This window comes from Macaca mulatta, chromosome 11 (assembly GCF_049350105.2).
Source record: "Macaca mulatta isolate MMU2019108-1 chromosome 11, T2T-MMU8v2.0, whole genome shotgun sequence".
Lineage (NCBI taxonomy): Eukaryota > Metazoa > Chordata > Mammalia > Primates > Cercopithecidae > Macaca > Macaca mulatta.
In genome coordinates, this window is record NC_133416.1 from 66,667,708 (window position 1) to 66,684,905 (window position 17,198).

Below are 17,198 nucleotides of genomic sequence, written 5' to 3' on the forward strand. Positions count from 1 at the left end.
GGTAAAATCATTATTCATTGACACTGAAGTTATTACACACACACACACACACACACACAAATCTCAAGAGATATTGAAAATGATGATTCGTATTGTTCAAATTACATTCATATGACCTTAGTTAAGTGATTTAAAATTGGGTATTAGTTTCTTTACCTGTAAAGCAAAAATAATAATATCTATCTCTTAGAATTTTTATGAGGCAACATATTTGTAAAGTACTTTATAGCCTAAAATAATTCTTTTTTCTCCCCTTTTTTCAACTCTGTCAACTCATTTTTCATCTTGCTCTACTTCTTCTACTTTTTCTTTATTGTCTTTTTTTCTCTCTTTTATCTTCTTTTTCCTTTTTCCTATTTTTTTTTGTTCTATTATTAATTAGCCTTAATTTTACCAGGTCAAATATATATGATGTGCACCTTCAGGAATACTTTGTATGCTTGCTTCATCATCACAGAGCTAAAGCTAAAATCAAGGAAATTTTTACTGTTCTACAATTGTGGGTTCCAGTTTATGCAATTTTCATATTGTGTTTGTTTTTTCTAAAATCTACTTACTAATCAAAAGAATATAGTATCAAATTGACAATATAATCTCTTAGTTGAAAGCTTAGCACATGAACTTTGATTTCCTTATCTTTTAATAATAATCAATTTAAAACAATTGAGCATAATATGTAGTTTAAAATATTCAAGTGTTACATAATTTTAATCACACAATCTGTAACACCTGCTTTCTTTATGGCAGTTTTGTGAAAATTAACTAGAAAATAATTGTAAAATTCATTGCAAATTCTGAAAACTTTTGAAATACTATTAATGAGAAAGTATGGAAAATATTATTTTAACATTTCAGTTCCCAAATTTTTTAAATTTGATTTTGCCTTTTTAAAAAATTTTTAGTTTATCAGTAATTACTGATAAGTATGACTCCTAATGTAGCCACATATAGTAACCGCTAGAAAGCTAAAGAAAAGATGAGCTTCTCCTAAAACAAGCTAAGGGTTAATTTTTAAAAATCTCTTTGGAATACAATGTTTTATAAACATTTGCATCACATACACACTATATTTCATTCCCCTTAATTGAAATAGAAAGAATGAAGTTAATTTCAGTACTTGCAAAAACATTTTAAATATCCTGTGGTTGCTTTTTAATAAATGCGTCTTACCCATTTTGTGCTCCTGTAACAAAATGTCACACTGGGCAATTTATAAACAACAGGAATTTATTTTTCAGAATTCAGGGGTCTGAGAAGTCCAAGATCAAGGTGCCTGCACCTAATATCTGCTAAGGGCCTTCTTGCTGTGTCCTCACATGGGAGAAGGTGAAAGGGCAAGCTAAAACGGGACAAAATTTCTCATTCAAGACTTCTAATAAGGATGCCCAATCCCATGCACAAGGGAGGTGCCCTCTGGACCTAATCACGTCCCAAACACCCGATATCTCAACACCGACACATTGGCAACACCTGAATTTTGGAGGGGCCACATTGAAACCATAGCAAGATGAAACCTTTTAATTGATCACACTATGGGATACCACAACTGGAAAATCTGGTTTTCCGTGGTGCATTAGATATTCTAACTTAATAATCAAAGAGGGACTTAAACAGAAGTTGAGGTTCCTTCAAGAGGATAGGGTGATGGGGGAGATTAGTCAATTGCTTTTAAGAAGAAAAGGAAAGAGCAGTGTGTTTTCTCCAGTTGCTTATTTTTAAAATATTTTGTTTTATTTTATTATTTTTTTGAGATGGAGTTTCACTCTTCTCGTTCCGGCTAGAGTACAATGGCATGATCTCAGCTCACTGCAACCTCTGCCTCCTAGGTTCAGTGATTCTCCTGCCTCAGCCTCCTGAGTAGCTGAGACTACAGGCATGCACCTCTACGCCCAGCTAAATTGTTTTTTGCTTGTTTGTTTGTTTTGTTTTATTTCATTTTGTATTTTTAGTAGAGACGGGGTTTTACCATTTTGGCCAGGCTGGTCAAACTCCTGACCTCAGGTGATCTGTCCATCCCGGCCTCTCAAAGTATTGGGATTACAGGCATGAGCCACCGCACCCAGCCTCCAGTTGTTTATTTCTGTGCCTGAGCTTTCCCATGTATAAAGATGGTAATGAAAATAGTATCTACCTATCTCGTAAAGTTTTTCACATAAAGAATGTATCAGTTAAAGAACATACTAAAACTACATCTGGTACAAAAACAAGAATAGCAGTTGAAAAAAGAGTGTTGTTAGGATAAATAAGTGTGCTGTGTCTGTAGGGCTTCCTATGGTTTTCATAACAAGCTTCTCAGTGCCTTCTCCCCACCTGCTGTTGCTTCCCTCTCCTTGCCAGCTTCTTCTCTTCTTTTCTTTCCTCTTACTCCCTGACTATGGTACGACTACGGCCGTTTTATTTTTCTCTCTCACTCTCACTTTCAGACTATGAGTTCCTGAATTCTTCTCTCCGAATTCCCATCCACCCATTCTTCTCTCTTTTTATCTCAGTTCTTGGCCTTCTATTTTTGCTATTGGAGGTTTTTGGAAATAAAACTAAATTATTCTTGATCTCTGTTTTAAGTCAACTAGAATACAATGGCCATCACAGAGTTGACCTTCGGGTGTGAGTGCTGGCAGGAGAAGGGTCTTCCAGAGAGATTCCCTCAGTGTTTTGAAGGAGTGTCCTTCAGTGTTGTGGGTAAAGGAGGCACAGTGATGCTTCTGGGATGTCCCTTAGAGGAAAAGTACCAATTTCACAGGTTCCCATGACAAAAAACTCTTGCATATTCATTAAATATCTTTACGCTGATTGCATGTGGTGCTGGTTAGAGGTCTGAGGCCAGGTATGGCCATTATTCTGTGACTCATCAAGCTCCAATGAGGTGCCACAACACAGATGAATCTGTCTTTCTCAGATGAGAGGCACAAAGCTGAATGGGAAGCTATGGGTAGGCTAAAATCCAACAGTTTACTTGTGTCCCACTGTTTTTTCTCCTTAAATCACAGTTCCCTTTTTTACTAGTCCAATAACAAGCTTGAATCTTACTTGACAGTGATTACTAAAATTTGTTAAATATGTATTTTGTTGACCAGTACCTATAACACACACTTTGATGGTACCATCATGTGTGATTTTTCCAGTGTTCAGAGGTATTTTTGTTTTACACATAAGGAAACTGAGACTTACAGGATTTATATAACCTACCTGCTTTGATACAGGAGATTAGTGTCAGAATGTTGATTCAAACCCAAGCATCTGAGGCCAGAGCTCAGATTCTTAATCATTTTAGGTTAATGCAGGGAAGAAAAGTTTGTGCAACTGCAGTTACATGATTCCCTGTGGGAAATACTGAGCTGGGTCTTCAAAAGTATTTCTACTTAGCTAGAAAATGTAGAGCTATTGCTGTAAAATACTGAGTAGATTTATGTTGTTAACGATGAAAATGATATAACACATACATTTGCACATGTATGTTCTTTCTAATTTGTGCAAAAAATTAATTCAACTAAATTCTCCCCTTTAATCTCTCTCAGCTCTCTTATCTAAATTGATCCTAACATATGTAGTTTCTTGGCAGGATCCAAATAGCATCTTATACTTAAATAGCAATCCATTGATGGGAACTCCTATTATATACTGAACAGTATTAATTATTAATGGTCCAAATGCAAGCAAGTCCCTGGGAGCTGCTGAATCATTAGAAATTCTGAGGTTCATCTTCAAGGATGTTATGTAAACCAATTCTCTGAAGGATGACCATCTGAGGGACAATGTAAGCCATGACTAATGAAGTCATTACAGAAAAAGAAAGCACTGTTTTCAGACAGGAAAGGCAGCTTCTCTTTCCCATCTTAGGAAATACTGTGTGTTTCGGGATTTAAGTATTTTATTTATTTTTGAGCACAAAGTAGTACAGTTTTATTCACATGTTTTCTGAATATTTAATATACCTCTATTCACATGAAAGATATTCTTGGAGGAAAGCACAGAATGAGAAGCAGACACAGCATTTCTAAATTATAGACAAGAATCAAATACATTTTTTTCCAATCATTTTTTGTTTGTTTGTTTCATTACCTAGGTAACCCTCCTGAGGAAATTAGCAGCATTGACAATGGAAAATACTGTTTTATCTGTCTTCCCTATGAGAAAGAAATCTGTTTGAAATAGAAAAAACAGTGAAATAGGGCTCCATTTCTGAACAGATTTACATCTACAGAAGTTATATCACCGCTGAAATCCTTGGGATGCTGTGAGGATTTTTTTGGTTAAACTGAAATATCAACATAGAGATATAAAAAATAAAATAAACTGAGAAAACTAACCGCTTATATTTTGGAAAATTAAATAGCAAATTTATCTTTTATATATGGTTTCAAATGTGTATTTCACCTCACAGTAAAACTTCATAAACATTTATTATTTATAAGCGTGTAATAACTATTGTACAATTAATTAATTGCAGAAATGTAAGTGAAAACTGTGTACTTTCCGGTGAAGTGTTATATAAACGTGTAATGTTCAAAATCATCTACAGATTTATAAACCAAAAGTCAGGTGGACTGACAATGAAAAAAAATAAATTTTAACAACTAATTATACCATGAGAAAATTATATTATATTTTGGTAAATTATGACTGCCAAATGTGTCTCAATAAGGGTCGCTTCTTTTTTCCTAGACTTATTTATTCAATTAGTTGTGCTTGCAAAATTGAGTAAGAAAATAATTTTACCTGAAATTAATTAATTACATGTCTTTTAATTCAAATGTTTGAATTATCTAATTCAACAATTATTATGTACATGTAAAAAGGGAGATTTAGAAAAATTTTTAAATATGCACTTTATAATCTTTTCCCTGCTTATTTCTGATGCTTGTAGGAGGAGAAAATGCTATTAATTGAACCATTTTTGTGACATGAAGTAGCTTCCCTTATGCTTACAGACAAAATAAGATTAACATTGCATTTGTAAAAGCTACAAGGCTTTTAGAAAATTATTTATTATATATAAAGTTTAGGTTTTATCTCTGCCTATTCCTTTTTATTATATATCAGGCATACATATTAACTAACTTGAAATATCACATATAAGAATCCTGAGGTACATTATGATATTTTTAACTCTTCAAGCATAGAATTGGATGTGTTTTTATCTGGAATGCGTGAAATGTCCTCTTCTTTACCTAATAGTAACTGGTATGTCTTGGCTCAGCAATGAAACAACAAATTTAACAGCCAATAGATGGCACTGGAAGTGTTCAAAACATTTTCTATATCTTTTCTGTTCCATTGAGTGTAATTATTTTTTAAAGAAAATGACAATTTATATAGTTAAATTAAAAACAAAGGCACATTCAGAACATCCATATTGAAGAAACTCAAATATTATTGCCCGGCCGTTGAAAATTCTAGCACTTTAACAATATGAAATGATGCCTGCATTCTCTCCCATGTTATAACTTACTACTGTGTCATTCAAAGATGTTTTACCACCACCTGTTAGGATTTCTGAAGTCTGTAAACTCAATTGGTATGTGTGATGTCTGCAGAGATTTCATTTTTTGGTACTATTCCCCTGATTATGTGATCCTGGTAGAGTAAGGATTACAGCCAAATGTAATTAAATAATTTCATTATTGGTTCTCACCTGCATTTTTCTAAAACCAACTTCGCAAATAAACCTTTCATCCTCTGTGGTAAACAAGCCCATAAAATGTTCAATGAATCAAGCAGAGTAAAAGAGAAAATGCATGACAGTATTTAAACACAGATTTCAGTGAACAGAGTAATCCATTTATGGGATGGGACTAATTTTCCTCTAAAATTGGTTAACAATGTGCTTGGTTATTTAGGTGTGGTAGAAAAAGATCCCATGAGAATGAGATGCCACCTACGTAGAAAGCCAATGAGAATGCCACCTACGTAGAAAGCCAAACTACTACTATATCTGTTTTTTAGTGAGGTCCAGCAACTATGCTTTAATCTTTGCCTTTGGTTATTTATTTATTTTTTTATTTTTGCTGTTACATCAAGCATCTCACAATGCCAGGTGATATTTTCAAAGAAGTGTTATCAGCATGATACGGCATCAAACATTACAGCTATTCCATCTTCATATAACACCCCTCCACTTTTTCAAAACTTTGTCTTAAAACTATTGAAGGAGCTATTGCTTTCACCTAAAACAGTTTTAAATCATTGCTTATGAAAATTTAGAACCTAATTAAAATTTGCGTAGCTAGGGAAAGACTTCCTTTTAATCTATTTGTGCATAAAATAATAAAACATTTAAGTTATAAATGTGTTGACATTTTATTAACACTATTTCTTTTACATAGGATATCACCATGAAATAAATGCATGCATGCATATGTTTATATTCATATGCATATTTTCATGATGATGCCTCTTGTGTATGTACATATAAAATGAGATAACGTACCTAGAAGGCCTATCACAGACCTGGCTATTTTTTGAGTGCCTACCACAATAGGTTGCCGGATAAACAATCGACTGAAAAAATCTGTTACTTGTTCAAATACTAAATATGTGTTTTTGGAAATAATGGTAGTACAACGTCCCACATCACACTTCACTAAAACCATCCTTCTTTAATATCTGGCTTTAAGAAACTTTCTACATATCATTCCACATAGGAACACTCCCTGCCCTAGAAATCATTGTGTAAGTGTGATCATATTCCTCAAACTTCCTATACCACACTAGCTTTATATATATACAAGGAGTAAGTCTGTTTTTTAATTCTTCTCAACAAGATTGGATGTGTTTTCTTGAGCTCTGTGACACCTGCAATTGAACTAAGACAATTCTTTAATGAGTCCAAGGATGTTTGAAGTTAATATGTTAAGCGAGACATGGGGTTGGGGAAGAGGTTCACAAAAGAAGTGTTCACAAGTAATCCTCAGAAACTTTTAGAATTCTATGAGGGAAAACTCCTACAGAGTACTGCACTATGGCCCGCAGACACTTTTATCTGTAATACAACAGTGTGACTTTGATGCCTTGGGGGACCAGAATGACAACATTCATCTTGATGTCTGCATTTTCCTCTCAATATTTTCTTTTTTTCTAAAATCATTAAGTTCTCTTTTCCAATAAAGAAAAAAACAGACCACAACTACTCTTATTTTACAAATCAGGTACATTTTTTAGAGCAAAGGATGTGGAAATGTATGAAAGTTTAACAGTGATTATTCAGCTATCATACTGCAAGATTGTTAAATAAGGGTTGCAAATGAATGAATGAATAGATGCATACATGCATTACAATGTAGGCAACATGACACTGAGAAAATTGCTTAATAAGAAGTAACTCATACTAAGAGAAAATAGGAAATTTAATTCAGAATGTTTAAGAGAACAAATTCAGTTTAAGAGAACAATGAAATCAGTGTCAAAGCTGTAGGCCTTCTTCATATCACAAGGAAGAAAAAAACACATATGTCAGGAATGTTTTTTTCTGTCTGTGTTTTTATGGACTCAGCCTTATGGCTGATAGTCTTATGGTTGATGAACATTGAATGAGGTAATCAACAAATTGTAGGTGGTAACTTTGAGTAAGTTCCCTAATTTCTCAAACCCTCAGCCATCTTATTAGTGTAATAATTTCTACCTACCACAGGAGTGTCTTAAAAACCTCATTTTAAAATTCATATGCTGGCCAGGTGTGGTGGCTCACACCTGTAATGCCAGCACTTTGGGAGGCCGAGGCAGGTGGGTTGCTTGAGGTCAGGAGTTTGAGACCAGCCTGGCCAACATGGTGAAACTCCACCTCTACCAAAAATATAAAAAATTAGCAAGACGTGGTGGTGCGTGCCTGTAATCCCAGCTACTCTGGAGGCTGAGGCAGGAAAATTACTTAAACCTGGGAGGCAAAAGTTGCAGTAAGCTGAGATCATGCCACTGCACTCCAGCCTGGGTGACGGAGCGAGACTCTGTTTGAAATAATAATAATAATAATAATAATAAAACAAATTTCATGTGCTGAATGTAAAATAGTATGACCACTGTTGATAACCATTTGTTGATATCTCAATAAGTTAAAGATAGATTTACCATATGACTCAAAAATTACACTTCTAGGTATTTACCCAGAATAACTGAAAACAGATATTCAAACAATAACTTGTACATGAGTGTTCATAGCAGCATTTTTCATAATAGTCAAAAACAGAAACAACCCAAATGTCCACCACCTGAGGAATAGATAAATAATATGTGATATATACATACAATGGAAAATCATTCAGGAATAAAAAGAATGAAGTATTGACACCTGCTATAGCATGGATGAGTTTTGAAAATATGCTAAGTGGAGGAAGTCAGACACAAAAGGCTACATATTGTATAATCTTATTTATAGGAACTATCCATAATATATAAATCCATGGAGACAGAAAGCAGATTAGTAGTTCATAGGAATTGAAGGAGGAGAGGAGGGGGAAGAGAGAATGGGAGAAGAGGGAATGGGAAGTTATGGATAATGGATGCAGTTTTCATTTTTGATGATGAAGAAGTTATAGAACCAGATCATAGTGATAGTTGTACAACATTCTAAATGTAGTGAATGCCACTGAATGGTATATTTTAGAGTCATTAAAATGGTAAATTTATGTTTTGTCTATATATAACCATTATGAAAATAATAAGATAAATAAAAACAAACACTGTAAAAGTTCTGAGCTCTCAACATTGACCAATGGACACAATTTTGAGCTTGCCAGAATTTTTTACAATATGTGGCATATGTGAAGATTAGGAAACACTCAAAGATATATTGATAAAAGACTCTAGCTTGGGTAAATCACAATGAGGTTATAGTTGCAGATTCCATGTATATATCATCTAATTAGTGAAAGCAGCATTGTAGAGTTCAAGGTCTAGTCTGGTAGATTTTGGGTGGCTGTTGATAATATTATTATTATCATTATTGCTAATAAATATGCTGCGGCAGAAAAGACATTTTGTTCATCTGGGCCGTATAAAAAGTGGACTTTAGGGAGAACACACAGGATCCAGCTGTGTTTTGTTCACCTTAAAACAATTATTGTTTTGCAGGCTGTTAGAGCTAAAGAAAATTAGAGATAATATATCTCAAGTACTTCAATTTTTAAATGAGTAAACCAACACTCAAAATGGTCAAATAACTTGCCTAAAATCAGTAAAAGAAGGTGTATGACATTTTGATGCTGCCTAAACACTTTATTGTAAAAAATATTGTCAAGTAACAGACACCTCCCTACCTATCCCCAACCTCTACCTACCCACTCTTCAATCAGATTTGCAAATAAAGATGCTGCTCAGAGAGGTTTGTTCCAAACACATTACTTGGAAAGAAATTCCAAAACTTTTACACTTCGATGAGAAAACACTCATGCCAAAATATCACATTTTACACTAATTGGTGGCAGATTGAATAAGAAATATTTTTCCCGATTCCCAAATGATTGTCCCACATTTCAAAAACTTTTGTAAAACAGTCTTATGATCATTGTATGCTTTTTGTCCTTCTTCCTAATTCCTACACCCTTGTAACCCCACCTGTTTTAATATATTGCATACTAAGCCTTCTTCTTAGAGTTGACTCATTTAGAATACTATTGCTTTATATCGCTTCTTAATGGAAGAAGCTCTCAGATAACATCTCAAGGACATCCAATGCTGTTTTCACTACACTGGGGCTTTTATTAATAGAAATGTCTAATAATGTATTACTACTCTCCGATTGTCAAGTAGTAATAATTGGATGATTTTAAAAGTACTGTGTAGTCTGCCCATGTCATCACCAAGGCAATGAGTCATTTCTTAATAAACGTAGGTAACAGAGTAGAGGTGTTTCTACATCTCCCACCAGCCCCACGTGCTGGCATTGCTCTTGGGGCCTGACAGCTTGCCTTGCACATGCTGTCCCTCAGTAAGTGGTTGCATAAAAAACAACTGAACTCTACATAGGGAATCCCCTCTCTAAATGAATATGAAGAATATAGTCTCTGATTGTGTCTCTCACCTAAAAGCCATATCCCAATTTTCACTGAGTATGCAGTGCTCATGACTGCACAAGGTTCTGACGTTCTGACTCTGTCTTGAAAGGTATTCATTAGGTACAGTTAGATAATAATATATGACCAGTGTTCATTTCAACTGTGGCCATATTCCTGGTGCTGGTGAATCTGAGCCTTGAGAAAATACTTGCTCATCTTCAGCGCTGAGTAAAATCTGTTGACTTAATTTGATTTGTTTTCATTGTTTCTTGCTGAAAATTAGGCTAAGCAAAGCTCAGGAATACACTGATGGATAGTTTGTTTATTTAATTTAGAAGCTAGGTCCCTCATATATTGTTCTAAATTATTTGACTTTGAATGAAAATATGAAATGCCTATAATCCCAGCATTTTGAGAGGCTGAGGTGGGAAGATCACTGGAGGCCAGGAGTTTGAGACCAGCCTGGACAAGAAGGCAGGACCTCCTTCTCTACACAAAATTTAAAAATAGTAGCCAGATGTGGTGGCATACATCTGTAGCACCAGCTATTCAGGAGGCTAAGGAAGGGGGAGTACTTGAGCCATGGAGTTCAAGACTATAGCGAACTTACAGTGAACTATAATTGCATCACTCTCACTCCAGGCTAGGTGACAGAGCAAGATGAAAGAGAGAGAGAGAGAGAGAGAGAGAGAGAGAGAGAGAGAGAGAGAGAGAAAGGAAGGAAGGAAGGAAGGAAGGAAGGAAGGAAGGAAGGAAGGAAGGAAGGAAGGAAGGAAGGAAGGGAGGGAGGGAGGGAGGGAGGGAGGGAGGGAGGGAGGAAGAGAGAAAGAGAGAAAGAAAGAGAGAGAAAGAGAGAGAGAGAGAGAAAGAGAGAGAGAGATGGAGGGAGGGAGGGAGGGAGGGAAGAAAGGAAGGAGAAAAATAAGAAAAGAAAACCTAAACATTTCCCAGTAACAGGTTAAAATTTTTGTTAATACCTTGTTATAAGTGGATAAATATTTTCTTACCTTAATATTGCCATTTCTGTTTTGTTTTGTATTTTTATTTTTTGTGGGTACGTAGTAGATGCATATATTTATGGGGTATATGAAATATTTTGATACAGGTATAAAATGCATAACAATCACAATAGAGTAAATGGGATATCCATCACTTCAAGTATTTATTCTTTTTTTCACAAACAACCCAATTATACATTTTTAGTTATTTTTAAATGTACAAAAATTGTTGTTGACTGCAATAGCCCTCTTCTGCTATCAAATACTAGATCTTATTCATTCTGTCTGACCATAGTTTTCTATTCATTAACCATCCCACTGCCCCACTACCACCACTACATTTCCCAGCCACTGGTAGCCACCGTTCTAAGCTCCATCTTCATGAGTTCAATTGTTTTCATTTTTAGATCCTACTCAAATGAGAATTCACAAAGTTTATTATTCTGTGCTTGGTTTATTTCACTTTACATGATGACCTTCAGTTCCATACATGTTGTTGCAAATGACAGGATTTCATTTGTTTACATGGCTAAATAGTACACCATTGTATATATATATCATATTTGCTTCATCCGTTATCTGTTGATAGACACTTAGGTTGATTTCAAATGTTGGCTTTTGTGAATAGTGCTGCAACAAACATGGGAGTGCAGATATGTCTTAAATATACTGATTTCCTTTATTTGGGGAATATACCTAGCAGTGGGATTGCTGGATCTTATGGTAGCTATATTTTTACTTTTTTGAAGAACCTTCAAACTGTTCTCCATAGTGGTTGTACTAATTTACAATCCCACCAAGAGTATATGAGGGTTCTCTTTTCTTCACATTCTTGTCTGCATTTGTTTTTGCCTGTCTTTTGAATAAAGTCATTTTAAGTGGAGTAAGATGATATATCATTGTAGTTTTGTTTGTTTGTTTGTTTTCTGAGACAGGGTCTCACTTTGTCACCCAGGCTGGAGTGCAGTGGTGTGATCTCGGCTCACTGCAACCTCTGCCTCCTGGGTTCAAGAAATTCTCTTGCCTTACCTCCCAAGTAGCTGAAATTACACACACACACCACATAGTCTAGCTAATATTTTATATTTTTAGTAGGGATGGGGTTTCACCATGTTGGCCAGGCTAGTCTCAAACTCCTTGCCTCAAGTAATCCACCTGCCTCACCCTCCCAAATTGTTGGGATTACAGGCATGATCTACCACACCCGACCTCATCATAGTTTTGATTTGCATTTCTCTGATAATCAGTGATGTTGAGCACTTGTTCATATATCTATTTGCTATTTGTATGTCTTCTGTGAGAAATGTCTGTTCATATTTTTTACTCATTTTTAATTGTAATGTTAGATTTTTTTCCTATAGACTTGTTTCAGTCCGTTATATATTACGCTTATTAATCCCTTGTCAGATAGTTTGCAAATAGTTTCTCCCATTCTGTGAATTGTCTCTTCACTTTGTTGATTGTCTCCTTTGCTGTGCAGAACCTTTTTAACTTGCAGGGAGGGAAAGAAGCTTTTAATTTTAAGTGACCCTGTTTTTTCATTTTTGCTTTTGTTGCCTATGCTTGTAGAGTATTAGGCAAGAAATCTTTGCATAGTCCAATGTCCTGAAGAGTTTCCTCAATGTTTTCTTGTAGTATTAATAGTTTTACAGTTTGATAAGTTACTTTTAAGCCATTAATTCATTTTGATTTTATTTTTGTATCTGGCAAGGGATAGGGGTCAACTTTCATCCTTCTGCATATGGACATCCAGTTTTCCCAGCACCATTTATTGAAGAGACTGTTATTTTCCCAATGTATGCACTTGGCAACATATCACAATGAGTTCACTGTAGATGTGTGGATTTAGTTCTGGTTCCTTATTCTGTTTCATTGGTCTATTTTCCTATTTTTATGCCAGTACCATTCTGTTTTGGTTACTATAGCTTTGTAGAAAAATTTGAAGTCAGGTAATGTGATTCCTCCAGTTCTTTTCCTTTTGTCCAGGATAGTTTGGCTATTCTGGGTCGTTTGTGGTTCCATATAAATTTTAGAATTTTTTTTTCTATTTCTGTGAAGAATGTCATTTGTACTTTCATAGCGATTGCATTGAATCTGTAGATTGCATTATGTAGTACGGACATTTTAACAATGTTGATTCCTTCAATCCATGAACCTAAAATATCTTTCCATTTGTTGGTGTCCTTTTCACTTACTTCTGTCATCAGTGTTTTATAATTTACAATGTAGAGCTATTTTACTTCTTTGGTTGATTCCTAGATATTTAATTTTATTTGTAGCTATTGTAAGTGGAATTGTATTCTTGATTTCTTTTTTGGATTGTTTGCTTTTGGCATATAGAAATGCTACTGATTTTTGTATGTTGATTTTGTATCCTGCAACTTTACTGAATTTATCAGTTCTAATAGTTTTCTTGTGGTTTCTTCAAGTTTTTCCTAATATAAGATCATATCATCTCAAACAAGAGTAATTTGACTTCTCCCTTTTCAATTTGTGTTGTGGGAAGTAGGGACCTTGAACGGAGGAACCGGCTGGAGCTGTGGGAGAGGAACATAAATTGTGAAGATTTCATTTTAATATGGACATTTATCAGTTCCCAAATAATACTTTTATAATTCTTATGCCTGTCTTTACTTTAATATCTTAATCCTGTTATCTCCATAAACTGAGAATATATGTCACCTCAGGACCACTGTGATAATTTTGTTAACTGTACAAATTGATTGTAAAATATGTGTGTTTGAACAATATGAAATCAGTGCACCTTGAAAGAGAGCAGAATAACAGTGATTTTTAGGGAACAAGGGGAGACAACCATAAGGTCTGACTGCCTGTGGGGTCAGGCAAAAAGAGCCATATTTTTCTTCTTGCAGAGAGCCTATAAATGGACATGCATGTAGGAGAGATGTTGCTAAATTCTTTTCCTAGCAAGGAATATTAATATTAATACCTAGTGAAAGGAATGCATTCCTGGGGGGTGGTCTATAAATGGTTGCTCTGGGAATGTTTGTCTTATGTGGTTGAGATAAGGACTGAGATATGCCCTGGTCTCCTGCAGTATCCTCAGGCTTACTACGGTGGGGAAAAACTCTGCCCTGGTAAATTTGTGGTCAGACTAGTTCTCTGCTCTCAAACCCTGTTTTCTGTTGTTTAAGATGTTTATCAAGACAATATGTGCACCGCTGAACATCAACCCTTATCAGTAGTTCTGTTTTTGCCCTTTGCCTTGTGATCTTTGTTGGACCCTTATCAGTAGTTCTGCTTGCCCTTTGTTCTGTTCCTTCAGAAGCATGTGATCTTCATTAGACCCTTATTAGTAGTTCTGCTTTTGTCCTTTGAAGCCATCTGATCTTTGTACCTACTCCCTGTTCTTACACCCCCTCCCCTTTTTAAAACCCTTAATAAAAACTTGCTGGTTTGAGTCTCAGGAAGGCATCATGGTCCTATCGATATGTGATGTCACCTCTTGTGACCCAGCTGTAAAATTCCTCTCTTTGTACTGTCTGTCTTTATTTATCAACTGGCTGACACCTACAGAAAATAGAAAGAACCTATGTTGAAATACTGGAGGCAGGTTCCCCCAATAAATTTGGATGTACTTTATATTTCTTTTTCTTATCTGATGTCTCTGGCTAGGACTTTCAGTACTATGTTCAGTAACAGTGGTAAAAGTGGGCATCCTTGTTGTGTTTCAGATCTTATAGGAAAGGCTTTCAGATTTTTTCCCATTCAGTATGATACTAGCTTTTGATCTGTCATATATGACAATACATGTTGAGATACGTTCTTTTTATATAAAGTTTTTTTTAGAGTTTTTATCATGAAGGGATATTGGGTTTTATCAAATACTTTTCATAGATAATTAAAATGATTATATATATATATTGTTAAATTTACTTTAAGTTCTGGGATACATGTGCAGAACATCCAGGTTTGTTACATAGGTATATGTGTACCATGGTAGTTTGCTACACCTATTGACTGATGCTCTGAGTTATCTCCCCTCATCCCCCACTTCCCAACAGGCCCTGGTGTGTGTCCTTCCCCTCCCTGTGTCCATGTGTTCTCAATGTTCGACTCCCACTTATGAGCGAGAACATGCTGTATTTGGTTTTCTGTTACTGTATTAGTTTGCTGAGAATGATTGGTTCCAGCTTCATCCATATCCCAGCAAAGATATGATCTTGCTCCTTTTTATGACTGCATAGTCCATGGTGTATATGTACCACATTTTCTTTATCTAATCTATCATTGATGAACACTTGGATTGGTTCCATGTTTTTGCTATTGTAAATAGTGCTGCAATAAACATACATATGCATGTGTCTTTATAGTAGAATGATTTATATTCCTTTGAGTATTGACCCAGTAATGGGATTACTGAGTCACATGGTATTTCTGGTTCTAGATCCTTGATGAATTGCCATACTGTCTTCCACAATGGTTGAACTAATTTACATTCCCACCAATGGTGGGCTTTTGTCCTTCATTGTATTTATATGATTATATTTATATGACTGATTGGTTTGTGTATGTTGAACTATCCTTGCATGTCAGGGATAAATCCTACTTGGTCATGATGAATGATCTTTTTAGTGATGTTGAATTCAGTTTGCTAGTATTTTGTTGAGGATATTTGCATCAATGTTCATCAGTCTGTAGTTTTCTTTTTTTGATGTGTCTTTGTCTAGTTTTAATATCAGAATAATACTGGCCTCATAGAATGAGTTGAAATATTTCCTCCTCCTCAATTTTTTAAAATAATTTGAGTGGGACTGATATTATTTCTTCTTTAAATGTTTGGTAAAATTTAGCAGTGAAGGCATTGGGGTCTGGGTTTTTCTTTGCTGGGAGATGTGTTATTACAGCTTCAATCCTGCTTGTTACTGGTCTGCTTAGATTTTGGATTTTATCATGGTTGAATCTTGTTATGTTGTGTGTGTCTAGGAACTTACTCATTTCTTCTATGTTTTTCCAGTTTACTGGCTCATAGTACCCTCTAGTGATCCTTCACATTCCTGTGGTATGAGTTGTAATGTCTTGTTTTTCCTCTCTGATTTTATCTATTTGGGTCTTCTTTTATTCTTAGTCTAGCTAAAGGTTTGTCAAATTTCTTTAGATTTTCAAAAAAAATCACTTCATTTTGTTGATCTTTCATTTATGTTCTTCATTTGAATGTCATTTATTTTTTACCGTAATCTTTATTATTTCTTTTCTTTTATTCATTTTGGGTTTGTTTTTCTCTTGCTTTTCTAGTTCTTTAGATGTATTGTAAGATTGTTTATTAAGTTTTCTATTTTATTGATGTAGGTGATTATAGTTGTAAACTTTTTTCTTAGAAGTGCTTCACTGTGTCCCAGATGTCTTGGTATGTTGCACCTTCATTATCATTTGCTTCAGGAAATTTTTTTATTTCCTTCTTGATTTCATCATTGGCTAACTAGTCATTCAGAAGCATATTGTTTAATTTCCATGTGTTTATACAGTTTTCAGAATTCCTCTTGTTATTGATTTCTAGTTATATTCCATCATACTCAGAGAAGATACTTCATACAATTTCAATTTTTTTTAACTTTTTAAAGACTTTTTATGGCCTAACATATGGTCTATTCTTCAGAATGATCCATGTGCTGAGGAGAAAAATGTGTATCCTACAGCTGATGGATAATATGTTCTGTAAATATTTATTAGATCCATTTGTTCTACAGTGTGAATTAAGTCTGATGTTTCTTTGTTGACTTTTTGTGTAAATAATCTGTCCAGTGCTGAAAGTGTAGAGCTTAAGTTTCTAGCTATTAGTATATTGGAGTCTATCTCCTTGTAGCTCTAATATTACTTGCTTTATATATCTGGATTTCTGGTGTTGGATGAATATGTTTTTACAGTTGTTACATTATCTTGCTGAACTGACCTCTGTACCATTATGTAATGACTGTCTTTGTCTCTTTTTGTAGTTTTTGTAAATAAATCTGCTTTGTCTGATATAAGTATAGCTACTCCTGCTCTTTTTATTTTTTCCATTTACATGAAATATCTTTTTTCATGCCTTTATCTTTTATCTATGTGCATCTTTATAGGTGAATTGTGTTTCTTGCAGGTAATAGATATTGGGTCTTGATTTTTTAATTCATTCACCCACTTTATATCTTTTGATTGGAGTGTTTATTCCATTTGCATTAAATGTTATTATTGATAAGAACTTACTTCTGACAGT

At 34.7% G+C, this 17,198-nt stretch overlaps 1 long non-coding RNA gene across 3 annotated transcripts in view; it reads right to left on the reverse strand.

Moving 5' to 3' along the window:
- Positions 1-10,980: 10,980 nt before the first annotated feature.
- LOC144332698 (uncharacterized) overlaps positions 10,981-17,198 on the reverse strand; it is an 80,937-nt gene continuing 74,719 nt past the window's right edge. For all 3 annotated transcript variants that reach the window (XR_013400676.1, XR_013400675.1, XR_013400674.1), the window contains one exon: positions 10,981-13,521. This is a non-coding gene — a long non-coding RNA (uncharacterized LOC144332698). The remainder of the gene's footprint in view (positions 13,522-17,198) is intronic.